A 13,040-nucleotide genomic window follows, 5' to 3' on the forward strand; every position below is an offset into this window, starting at 1 on the left:
TTGTGCCACCTTGTATCTGGTCACAGCTGGAAGGGTGAAATTCTTGAAGAATGGCATTGGGTATAAATGATAGTAATGCCTCATTTGGTCGCTGATGGATGTTCCCCAATAACTGTTGAATCCAGAATGATTTTCAGTATTTATGCAATTTGTCATGGGATGGTGCACAGAACACCAGAGGGCTTGAAGAGAGGAGCAACCATGGGCACTTCTTGTGTAAGTACCCACTGACCCTGAGTCTTGCAGCACAGACAGCTCCTGACAGAAACATCCAAGCACGGTGCTGAGCAGGGTGCAGTGCAGGACCCCCACCTGAGGGCACTCCATGGGCATCCCTGTGAAGAACAGCGACAGCCCCCAGCCACGGCTGCAAGTCTCATCTCATAACCTGTCCATACAAGACACGGGGCAGCACTGGCCAGAGGAGAACCTGCTGCTGTTGGGGCTACCGAGTGACAGCCACCTGGAAAATGAAAGTGAGATGGAGTGCCATAAACTACCTCCTTTCATCAGACGTCATCCCTGAGGGCTGTAAAAATCTCGGAAGAGGCCTCTAGTAGGTACTTGCTCTGTTGCCACCTATTCCTGGGCGGAGGATGCTGTCGTCACCTGCTCCACCACCCTCCCTGGCAGAGCAGCCAAGGAGGCACGACGGGAGCTGCGGCTCCATCCCCATGGCTGGCCCCATCCCTTGGCTAGTCCCATCCCTATGGCCAGCCCTAGCCATGCTGACGTGGGCAGGGAAGGGTTTGTGGAGAAATCAAGGGGATTACTCACACACAATCATCTGCAAGGAGAACCAAGCTTCAAGCGTGTGAAGTTGGCAGTGATGGCTGTTGCATACAGTTTTCCATCACACCTTCTTGGTCGAGTTGCTTCTAGTTTAACTGTTCAGGTTCTTTAATCTCCAAGTTTGCTCTTTACCTCAGGATGACATTTCTCTTTAACTTTTATTTTCTCTTTTTTTAAGCTGGCAAAATTCTTGAGCTGTTTCTGAAAGGCCTTGTAGCAAATGGTTATAGTTGAGTAACACTTTCATCTTTTTTGCATCAATGTATTCAGTGCATTCAAGCTTTGAAGCACACAGAAGTTTGAGTTTGGGTTGTTTTTTTGGTTGAGGTTTGCCTTTTTTTTTTTGTCCTTATAAAAATCTGTTGTACTTAGTGGAGAGATAAGCTTTGAAAAGCTGCTGCTTTGGCAGGGGAGGAGGTTCTGTTTGTTCCTATCCCCTTCTCCCAAGGTTTGTCGCTAAAATCTTTAACGTATCTTTTTTTTCCCAATGTGGCCTTGATTTCAGCCATATTCAGTTCTTATCTCTTAACTGCACTGAATGTGCTCAGTCTCCCGTAAGGAGAGGCAGACTGAAAACTAACGATAAGGCACAGTGGCAACTACATTTAATTCTTCGTATATTTTAGATTTTAAAATGTGCCAGGCAGGAATTGGGGGGGGAATGAAACATCCTAATGGGCAGATTCACTTCTTTGTCTGTGCTGCAGGCCGTATTTCTGAGTAATGCTTCCTATTACCTCCCTTGGGAGGCAGATTAGCATCAGTCCCTAAATCCTCTCCATTTTGTAATGGGGTATGCAGGTAGGCTGTGCGAGTTCATGTCTTGCACAGAACCATGAGCTCGGGTGGAACTACAGCACCCACAGACTCAGCTGACCGGTGCCAAAGCCCCCTGCAGACAAATTCACCTGTACCGCTACCAACCTCGGCAGGGGGCACTGCTGAGGTGGCAGGGGGGCACTTGGTGTGTCGCGGGGGGGCACTTGGTGTGTCGCAGGGGGGCACTTGGTGTGTCGCGGGGGGGCACTTGGTGTGTCGCGGGGGGGCACTTGGTGTGTCGCGGGGGGCGGGGGGGGGTTTGGAAAGCTGTGTTGCGAAGCTGCTGTGCTCGCTTCCAGAGCTGCCGACACTGCCAAAAACTTGCCACCTCCAGCCGCGCTAGAGATGCGCGGAGGGCCTGGGGCGTGCTGGTGCTACAAAGAATCCTGCTCCATCGTCTCCTCTTTTGCTTCGAGGTTATAAAAGAAAGAAAGAAACAAACAAAAACAAACGAAAAATGCAAACTTGTTGCCTGCCGCCCGTGCCTGTGCCCATGCCCCACGGCCCCGCCGGCGCGACGCTAAGGTCGGCAGCCGGCGCTTGCCGGGCGGGCGGGTGCAGCCCCGCGGCGGAGCCACCCCTCCGCGCTGCCCCGCCAGCCCCGCGCTTCCTGCCCGGCGGCGGCGGCGGCCCGGGAGGCGGCCCGGGCGATACCAAGTGGCCCGTCTCGGCGGGAGCCGCCCCTGCGCGGGGCCCGGCGCTGCGCACGCCGCGGAGCAGCGGTGCGCCGCGCTCCGCCCCCCCCTCCCCCCCGCGGCGCGCCCGCCGCCCCGCCGGGGAAGTTGCGCTCCGTCCCTCGCGCTCCCCGGTCCCTCGGCGACGGCTCCTTCCTCCCCCTCCCTCCAATGCGCCTCCCGCTCATTTCCTCTTTTCCTCTCCGCTCGCCGCCGCTCCGCAGGCGTGCGGCTCGCCCGGGCGCCCTCCTCGCCGCCGCCGAGTTGTAGCTCCCAGGAAGCCGCTGCCGCCGCCGCGGGACCCCACTCCGCTAGCCGGGTAAGGGGCTGGGGCTGCCCCGCCGAGCGCCGCGGAAACTTCGGCGGGGTGCGGAAGAGCCGCGCTGCCCTCTTTTGCGCGGGGGCTGGAGGAGAGCGGAGTTGGGGGGGCACCGAAGCTTTAGGGGAGGGAGTGTGTGTTTTTTGGTAACGAGGGTTGGCAAGGTCCCGGCTGGACTGCGGTCTCGGAGCGCTCCGCGCACCTCTGATACCCCCGCGGAGCGGCGCGAAGGGGACCGGGGCGGGCGGCCCCTTGGCCGTCGGAGATGCGGAGCGGGTTCCCCCGGCCCCGCCGGCGCGGCGCTTCGCTGGCAGCGCCTGTTTCTCGCCCCGAGCGTCGGGGAGCGCCGGCGTTTTCCCCTGCGCTCGGAAAAAATACATCCGTACCTCTCCGTACGTCTTTCAGTGTGCTCGTGTCCGTGTGTCTCTGTGCGTATATTCGTGTGTATCTACACACATGTGTATTTGAGGCGTGTGTGAGCCTCACCTGACGGTGAAGGGAGTTACGCAGCTCTGCTTTATGGTGGTTAATGGTTTACCCGGTGAAGTTCCCGCCGCATGAATGTTGCAGGGCGCTTTGAGTCAAGTCCTTCAGATCCGGACTTCCTATTTGCCCCAACGTCCTCTAAAAAACTGCTGGCGTTTGTCTCTGGGAGATGCCAGGGGCCGCGCTGGAGGCCAGATAGCTGTAGCCGAGGTCACCCTGGTCCCCTGAATCGTGGACAAGGGGGGACAGCGGGAGGTCGTGACAGCCAAGGCGTCTGCCAGCCGTGATTTTCATCGGGCAGCCGGGGAACTGGCCGGAGCGCGGGGTTCTCGGTGCGCGGCAGCTGCCCCGGTACCGAGCGTCGGCAGAAGTAGGGAATAAAACAAGGCAAGTGTGTTTACAAGTAAGTTTCCATGCAAACAAGTTTCAGCTCGGTTTGGGAAAAGGTCGTGTAATGTATCGTCTGGAATGAAAGGTTTGCTGAGAAAAAGAGCTGGCGTTGGATAGGTCTGTGTCTCCAGCTCACAGCTGGGTGGTTTGTACCTTTCTGACAAAACCCTGATTTTTTTTTTTCACAGAAATATTTACAGGCAAGCACTGGAACTGAGCGTTATCTGGTAATCCCATTCACAAGTGAAAATCTGCTAGGGAGATCAAATTTTCTCTGTGGAAAGAAAGGAGGAATCAATTACTCCCTCCCCAAAATACTCCATAGTTTTCCCAGTAGGAACCATTTGTTGTGGTTTTGGGTTCAAAAGCTCTACTTGCCTGAGATGAAACTCGAGCAAAGCCTGGGGAAGCTATTTTCAGTATTTTTGCCCACTGGCATGGTAATGCCATCCTGTGTGGGGTCCCACCAGCATCATTGGGTGCTTCCCATGACAACTGGGGAGTAGAGACGGAGAGCAGTCTGCACAGGGCCCTGACTTCTCCAGGGCTGAATATCCATCTTGCTCCTGGTGCTTTGACTCTCCTCAGGTGTTTGGATGCAGGCGAAAGGATCTTACCACTGCGTGTGTTTGATTTCATCTGGTGTGGTGAGCCTTGGGGAAAAAGGCAGATAACCTCCCCACATCTTCCTTTAGGTTAGGTGGGGAGATGCTAGCCAGCCAGCAAGGCACGCAGTGCTTTTTTCTGATACCTCTTTTCTGTTTTTCTTTGTTTCTTGTCTTAAATTTGGGGTTTCTCTGTGTAGGGATGGAAACTGGGAGGAGGGGAAAAAAAGCATGTGCCACTGTGGAGTGGCTGTCGCAACGCTGGCAGCAGCTCTGCTGAGAAATCAGCTCTGCTGGCAAAAAAAGGGCTTTTTGTTGGCACGGCTTAGTCCATTTGGGGAATTGCAGCAGTGAGAAGGGTTCTGCCAGCTGCAGGAGTGGGGTTTGCTCTTGCAGCTGGATGCAGGCACCAGCAGGGACTTCTGTAAGTGTAGACAAACCTTTTGAGCGCCCAAACGAGGCTGTCACAGTGTAGGTGCCGGGGATGCTCTGCTCACTGCGTGTGGCAGCTGGCACCGTGGTGCCTCCGTCTACCACCCAAGCCCATGTGCATGCCAACAACATGGGCCAGTTGTTGAGAACTTGATGACAGAGATTGCTTTGTAGCCTAAGCAACGTTAAACTTGCATTATGACTCTGCAAAACAAAAAAAAAGACATTAAAAAAAAGCATGTGATCTGTGATTAGCAGTGGTTGCAATTAAAAATACTCATGCAACACGATTTACTTTTATTTCCAAGCAAGACAGCATTCTTTGGAATTACTTTGATATGAGTGAGACGAGAATACTGGTAGATCAAGGGAACAATCTGAATTAAAATTCTACGTTATTATGGGGTTTCTTTTCCCCCTCAATTTTTAGCGATGTCATGTGATACAGTAAAGAATGAGATTGCGCTGTCTGTGTATGCAAGATGTACTGATACTCCATGGGAAGAGGATCTCACACTTTTCCAAAGAACTGATGGTCTTTCCTTCAAGCATGACTTTTAGGTCATATTCAGTAACAAATGCAGTATGTTTTCCAATGAATGGAAGGAAACCAGACTTTCTATTTTAAAATGTATTTTTCCTCATATTCCTAGGATGCTTCCCATAACGTCTCTATCTGGGATCAGTTTCTTTGTTTGTTGTCTTAGAAAATAGCTTGTATCTAACTTCAGCATCTTCATGGAGATTAACTCGGACTGAAGTTAAACGTCTTTTGGCAAGAGGCGATTTATCTTAGCTCCTGTTGACTGTATTACTGTACTGCATAACCATGGATGGTGGAAAGATTTGCTCTTGCAGAAATGTTGGATTTTAGCTTTCATGAGCAGAAAATGTTTTGAATCAATGCCTGAAATTTCCATTGTTCCAATAGTCCTCTACCATCCTGAGCGTATAACAAATGCAAACAATTATCTTCACTTCATCAGCCTCTTGCCATATAAAAGCTTTCATGGGTCAGTAGTGTTTTACTAACCTGCTAATTAACCCATTGATTTCTGCTTTTTTTTTTTTACTTTCCCAGATAAATATCTTCTGCTTATTGTCACCCTCTGCTAGCAAAGTAATTGTGAATCTTTAAACAATGGTGGCAAATATTACATGAAGGAGCTTCTTACCTCTCTGAGTCTTTCAATTAATAGAGTATTCTTCAGCAGAACCTCCTGGAAATGTGATCTTTCTGGAAGTTCAATGTTAAGTTGCTTGATGACTGGGAGACCCATAGGATCGACTGTGGGATGAATTATGCATTTGCCTGCACCGATTGTGCTGGACTTAGAAGGCAGAAGTGTGGGGAGGGAGGGGGACAGGGAGCAGATGCATTTAATAATCTAAAAAATATTGCTGTTCTTCTGAAATATGCCTTTATTATTATTAAGAACTGCTGCTTATATTTTGCACAGTAGATTTGTAGATATCTGCTAATAACCAGAGTGGAAGACATGTCAATGTTACTGACTATTTCAGTGCTTCTTGTCCTGTGTGTCTTTGTAAAGTCAAAGCAAGCAGCAAGTAGTTTAAGGAATTGTCTGTGATGATTTGTGTTAGTGGAGATGCCGTGGAAACCCACACCAGCATCAGCTCATGCAGAAGATGCTAGCTACAACCTGGTCAGCCTTTCTCTTCTCCTGCACTTCTCATGTTTCCCAGTGATCAAACTGCCTTTATCAAGCAACACGATCTATGTGAAATCTGGCTGGGGAAAAAAACCCAGCAACAAAACTCAGATATAGCTGTAGTTACATACAGTTCATGCACTAGCCTTTGAGACCTTCTGCCAGTTTTTATGGGGACTTCTACAAGTGTGTTTTAGCTTTCCTCTCCTCTCCAGGGAGATCAGGCTGCCCAAATTGGAAAATGCATATTTAACAACTGGGGAAAAAGGGATTCTTTCTTGTATTTCAGTTTCTGCAATCTTAATGTATTCAGAGAGGTGTTCTAAGCTGATGGTATCTTTTTAAATATCCAACTGACTTTGGAAAATAATGGATTTGGGCACCTGGAGACTTTGAAAGTGGAAGGTATGGCTTGCACCTACAGAGATGCTCACTGGAAATGGAGTGTACTGATATCCTGACATACTTGCCAAGAGCCACAGCTAAACTTGGGCAGCTGGTTTAGCAATTAGGTTATGAGATTTTTTTGGACAATGGGTTTATCATAATGAATTAACCAGTGGACTGGTCAGACTACTGGTCAGACTGGCAAAGGGGTTTGTTTTTGGTTTCCCAACCATGCAGTGTGCCAGCATCGGGAAGGTCCTTCCTACCAGTGCAAGTGGCATTTTCATCCTGAGTGCCCTGGGACATTTATCTTCTGGTGTGCAAACCCAAATTCTTGTCAATTCCTGAAAATAGCAGCATGCGGTGGATAGTATGTGGCTTGCTTATGGGATGGGGAAATATATCTTGCGGATACTTGCAAGTTGGCACATCTCCTACAAAGTCATTTTAGAATAGGTGGGGGTGGTGACTGTGGGAGGAAGGAGGAAAAGAAATGCCTTGGGGGGGCCGGGAGCGGGTGTGTGGGCGTGCTGTGCTGCAAGCCCTCGTCGCCTTCCTCGCAGTGCCTCTCATTCACCTCTGCTCTGCGCGGGCTTGCGTGTCTGTGCAGAGGGGATGCTTTTCCTCGCTCAGAGGTAGCAGGATCTCCTTTTTTCAGGTTTCTGTTTTTTCTTTCTAAAGGGCATTGTGCGCAGGATGCTCTGTTCTTGGCAGCTCGCCCGTGGTGCGAGGGGAGAAAGCTCGCTGCTTTCAGTCGTGCTGCAGATAGCCGCTGTCAAAGCTGGTTAGCATTTGCAGGGCATCCTTTCCTGCTTCTCTTTAGGGAAGGTTGGTTGGGGTTTTTTTTAATTAGGTAAATAGTATTTATCCAAAGACATCGCTTTATCTTTTTTAAAACCTATCTGGGGAGAAACAGACTTTCCTTTGGAGGACAATTTGGGGCTGGTTGATGAGAGCTGCTTGCGTGTGAGAGGCGAGTGGGAGTTACAAGGGGAGATGTTGTGGATGCATTAACCATTAGCACTGACTTTAATTATGAAATGTGTGTTCAAAAGCAAGCATACTTTGCGGTGCTTAGGAAAGGGCCTAGAAGCAACATCTGTTAAATATGTTAGAAGGTGCTTGAAAACCCTGTATCCTCATCACCAGATCTGAAGGCTTGAAATTTAGGCTTGTGAGCACAGACAGGAGCTGCCTGGGCCATGAGTACTACAGGCAGCTGCCTGTAGTCCTCTGCAGAGTGGTCAAAGCATCAATCTGGAACAAGCCAGGGTTGCTTCTGCTCCTTCCAGTTTCCAATTTGAGTTTCTTCTTTGATGATCAATACCCCTCTGTCTTGTGTCACCTCTCTGTCTCCTCTTCCCAGTGTCTGACCTCCTACAGCTCTTGTACTGACAGCCTGAGTTGCTATACTCCAAGGAAGAATCACAGAATGACTTGGCCTGGATTGGAAGGGACCTCATCTATTTTCAATGCTCCTACCACTGGCTTGGACATATTCCACTAGACCAAGTTGCTCACAGCCCCGTCCAACCTGTCCTGGAAAAGCCATGTGATTAGACACTGCTTTTATTTTTGCTAGGCTGAGTTTTATTGCTCTGAGCTCATGTATATCAGCTTTGCTTTCAGAGGGCTTCTGGGAGGCATTCCAGAAAACGGGTGCTCCTGTACATAAGAATTTATTAAAGGGGACACTTCCACAAAATAAAACAGGTATTGGAAATGCAGGTATTTGACAGTCACCTTTTTGTGACTGGTCTCTGAAAGCCAGGATCATTTCAATGGGAGCAAACATGTGCCCGTGTCTAGCCTCTCTCCTGGCTTTATTATGTCCAGTGGAGGGTGGCAGGCCAAGCCTGTCCTTGGTGTAAGGACAGGCTTTTTGTTCCCTCAAATCCTATGGCAAATTATTCCCCTTTGCTTAGGTTTGACATAGAGCAAACTCGTGGAAATAGTTGTGGGAGACCTTTGCATTTCTTTTAGCTCTCTTGCTGTTGGTAAATCACCGACTGAGGGGGGTTGCAGGATGCTGTATCCTTAGCGCTTAGAAGGGCTGTGGTCCCTTCTCAGGTTGTCAGGATGGGAGTTGGGTCACTGCCATATGTGCCTGTTCCCCCAGAGAGCACAGTGTGAGCCCCTGAGGGTGCTGCATTCCTCTGCACCAGGCTCATCCCAGGAGCAGCAGCTCTGCCTGAGCTGGTCATGGGCACATCTAGGGGTGTCAGAAGATGTATCAGAAGACTTTTTTTTTTTTTTTAATGGAAATTGGATTTCATTCCAGCTGAGGGTAATTGGAGCTGTCTGAAAGCAAATGAGAATGAGCTCTGTAGACTGCAGCCACAGCTTTCTGTTCAGCTTGTGTCATGCTTCTTAAAATGACATACACTCCCAAATCTTGTCCTAAAACTCTCTTACTAATATCTGTGCTTTTCTCAGGAGAAATGCAAAGCAAGGGAAGACCACCTTTCATTTTCAATTAATCCTCTAAGTCTCCTCTCCCATCTCCTTAAGGAAGCCCAGAATGTGCAGGGTGACTTGCCCAGCCAGATTTGTCCCTGTGTGAAACCACCTGACACTGGTGGCACTTTGCGAAGGAGCAAAGAGCCTGTCTTGTCTTGTTCAGGTCACAACCACGCTCCACAGCAGTTTGTGGTTGCAGGAGGAATCTGTGACTCCACTAATGTCTCCCTGCCAGCCAGGAGGAGGAGAGGAGCCTTTGCGGGAGAAAAATCCCATCTCTGATGTGCACTGAGTTACTGTGGGATTCTCCAGTGTGGATAACTGAAGCAATTACTGAGTCCATCAAAGGAGAGGGTGTCTCTTCTGCCAAAATGCGTTACTGCACGTGGGTTTTGCCAGATCTGAGCTTTTTGGCCACACTGACTGTGATTTCTCCTCTCCTGGATCTCCTGGGGTTTGCCCACGTCTTCCATCACCCCTGATGGGGACTGTTGTCAGGCTGTTAGCAAGGTGTGTGCTGCAGCTTTCCAGAAGTCTCAGGAAGCAAACTGTGACAAACTGATGGCACCAGAAATAAGTGAATGTACTGAGTGCTCCGTTTTATGTGTGTAATTCAGAAGGCATGGTTTGGAAGTGAGGGAGCCCTTATTGTCTGTTTCCAGTGCTCTGGTGGAACACATTCAAGGGTCTTCTTCCTTAGCAGTTGGCTAGTCATCATCTTCTGGAGGCAGGGAGCTTCATAGCCAGGCATTGGCTAGTTCCATTTGCATTGGGATCCAGTTAGCTGGATCTTGGTGTCAAGCTGTGTTTGCATATACCTGGTGCCCACGGCTAATGCTGGGATCTTGTGTACCTCATTAATGGCCTTGACAGCTTCTTAAGCTTGATAGGGAGGTAAGTTTCTAACAAAATGTTCTACATTGCCTGCTCAGTTTCATGAAAGCACTGCAAAAACGTCTTTGGTGAAGACGTTTATATTCTTGAGTTGTATGCATTCAAAAGTTTGGGCTGACTATTGTATATTAATGCCTGCTCAGGAGCTTGTATTGAGCGTGCGTCCTGTGTGACAGTCACTGGATGGAAAGATCAACTCTCAGTGGCTTTTAAATATCATGAGAGGTATAGTGCTATCTATCCTGCTTTCCAGGTGAGCACACTTGCTATGTCATACTTGGTGTTTGGGCAGACCCTGACCTGAGGAAGATATGTGGGTGCTAGGGCAGAGTGGTGCTGTAGGCTGAGCTCCTTGGGGCTGGGCACCACTGACACCTCTATCTATGGCAGTGTTTGTGACATAGAATCATTTTGGTTGGAAAAGATAATCGAGTCCAACCACTCGCCTCACACTGCCAAACCCACCACTAAACCATGTTCTTCAGCACCTCAACTGCATGGCTTTTAAATATCTCCGGGGATGATGACTCTACTACTTCCCTGGGCAGCCTGTGACAATGTCTAACAACCCTCTCAGGGAAAAAGTTCTTCCTAATCTCCAATCTAAACCTCCCTTTGTGCTGTTTTCCCCAGCCAGGATTCTACATCTCTTGCCAAAGACTGTGACTGGCATGACGTGGAGTTTACAAGGTGCCCATTGAGACGGCTTGTCTCTTCTCCTCCCCCAGCTTTCCCTGCTGTCCACATTAAGCCTTGGAGATGCCAGTTTCCTGCTTCCCATTGTTAGCCTCCATTTAAATGTATTAATGTCAGTCAGCAGTGGAAGGAAAGGGAAAAAATCCCCAACCAGAGTAACAACAGAGACAAATCCCAAAGTATAAACTTCAGGGGGGTCACCCATCAGTCTTCTCCAGGTGCCTGATTTCGCACAGGTCGTGGCTCCCACCAAGTACAAAGAGGAGGAGGTGACTTGCAGTGCTGTCACCTGAGTGTCCTTGCAGCTCCCAGGGAAAGAGTCACCTGAGTGTTTCAGACAGCCCTGCTGTGGGCTGAACCCAGCCCATGCCAAGGTGAGGAGGGGCTGCCTGTCCCACCAGAGCAGGGAAGACTCATTAGTTTGGAAAATTCTTTGTCACCTGAGTTTGATATTTTACAGCCTCTAAAGCCTGAATTGATGTGTGCAGGAAGTTTTGCGCTTAACATTGCTTTTCCAGCACCCTGGAGGTTAACAAGACACCAGTGCATCTGTTTTTTGCTTTGCTTTCAAGGTGGTTTTCCCCTTATTATTATAAAAATCAGAATGTGTCATTTTTTTAAAACTAATAAATGAACTGCTCAGGAGCACTAGTTTGTGATCTTCTCAATTTCGATGCAGCTGCATGTTGTGATTTTTGAGTAGCGTAAAAGAGCCTCAATATGCAGAGAGAGTTACGGTTATATGAGGCACCTTGGCTGAGCCATAACAGCATTTATCATTGTAATTTGGGTTTTGAATAAATTCAGGCTTCATTTAGTCATTGGAAAGGTTTTGAACTCTTTCAGCTACTCCTCTGTTATGTACCTCCACCTGGTATCTTAGCTGACACAAATTGGCAATCTCCTTTAATAAAAGGCAGTTGACACTGTGTCCTGCGTAGTTGCTTAGCAAATCTTATTTTAGCAGATACCTCCCTTCCCATGACCTCTCTTATTCAGTCTATCCTTCCCAAATCTTTATTGTGTAACTTGAATGTAATGTTTACTTTAGAGCATCCTGTGAAGCAGGGATATGCAACTAAAAAGGAGGCTAAAAAGGGGGAGAGAGAAACTTCCTGGACAATGAATGTGTAATGACATAATTTAGTTAATTGTATTGGAAAAAAGTTTAAAAGAGGAAATAGAGTAAATAACTGCCATCATTCTGTCCCCAGCTGCCTGTATCCTTTTTAACTGTAGGCTGATCGCTTGTGTGCAAGTTAGACCAGGTAATATGTGACATTTGTTAATAGTCTTTTTTTGAAAAAAAAAAACCCAACAAAGACCACCAAAATAACCCTGTACCTCAGGAAGGAAAAAAAAAATTAAGCAAAAATTATACATCTTGTTCTGACAATTTAGATTAAACGCATTTGGTCATCAGAGTCTTCAAATTTCTATACCTTTCTTTGCTTCTTTGATGTGCATGCAACTTCTAGGGGAGTTTAGTGCAGTACGTGAGCTTGTACAGACAGCTTACTTTGCTAGTCTTAGCCCTAGTGCTGTCCTGAAAAATGCCTTTGCTCATCCTTGAATTTTTAAAGCTTCCTTATCCTGTTGTGGTTTCCTTTTAGTTGCTTTTGTGGAACCCATGTTTGAGGCGTGTTTAATAAACCAAATAGCTTTGTTTGTGTAAAACTGTGCTAAGGACTGCAGATACTAATTGGGGATACTAATTGGATTGGGCAGTGAAGATGTTTGTACACCTTCTTCACCCCTCTGATGAGGGGATTCATAGCATGATCATGCTCACTGGCCGAAGGTTATCAACTAACTTGTGAGAGGGTCTGTGTGTGTAAAAACCAATATGTATGGCAGAAATGCAGTCCACAGCTTTGAGTCAAACTGACTAAACTTCTCTGATGACAGGGCATTGCATCCGTCTCCACTGAGATGAGTCTGCGGTGGTGTAGCCCATGATTTATTTCATGATAGGCATTGTTGGCATGCAGGTTTCTGCTTTGCACAGGCTTCTTTCTGTTTCCGTTGGTTTCCCTGTTTCCCAGGATCTGGCAAGCATAACTGTGTTAGGATAGCATCGACCAGAGATACTGCACACTTCAGGCTGTTCTTCAGCCAATGCTTTAACCACACTACACTGCAGCTGTGTTTAATAAATAAAACTTGGGGGATGCTCAGAGTGAGGTTTTTGGAGGTACGGAACCACAGTTACTCACTGTAGACCTAATCTTCTGCTATTTTATGTCCAAGCTTTTAAAATTATACTCCAACTGTTTTTGTGCTGTAAAGAGAGCTCCAGCACAGCATGTGTGCCATGGGGATGTGCGGGGCAGCATGGAGTGTTTCCTAATGTTTCCCACAGCAAAAATGGAAGAGATAGAAGTATTCATTTGATGGGGTTTCTGTGCTTCCT

General features: G+C 48.1%; 1 protein-coding gene across 4 annotated transcripts in view; it reads left to right on the plus strand.

Moving 5' to 3' along the window:
• The first annotated feature begins 2,356 nt into the window (after positions 1–2,356).
• HPCAL1 (hippocalcin like 1) overlaps positions 2,357–13,040 on the plus strand; it is a 69,503-nt gene continuing 58,819 nt past the window's right edge. For all 4 annotated transcript variants that reach the window (XM_061990383.1, XM_061990386.1, XM_061990385.1 and 1 more), the window contains exon 1: positions 2,357–2,604. The gene's annotated coding sequence lies outside the window, so the exon portion shown is untranslated. The remainder of the gene's footprint in view (positions 2,605–13,040) is intronic.

Source organism: Colius striatus, chromosome 2 (assembly GCF_028858725.1).
Source record: "Colius striatus isolate bColStr4 chromosome 2, bColStr4.1.hap1, whole genome shotgun sequence".
NCBI lineage: Eukaryota > Metazoa > Chordata > Aves > Coliiformes > Coliidae > Colius > Colius striatus.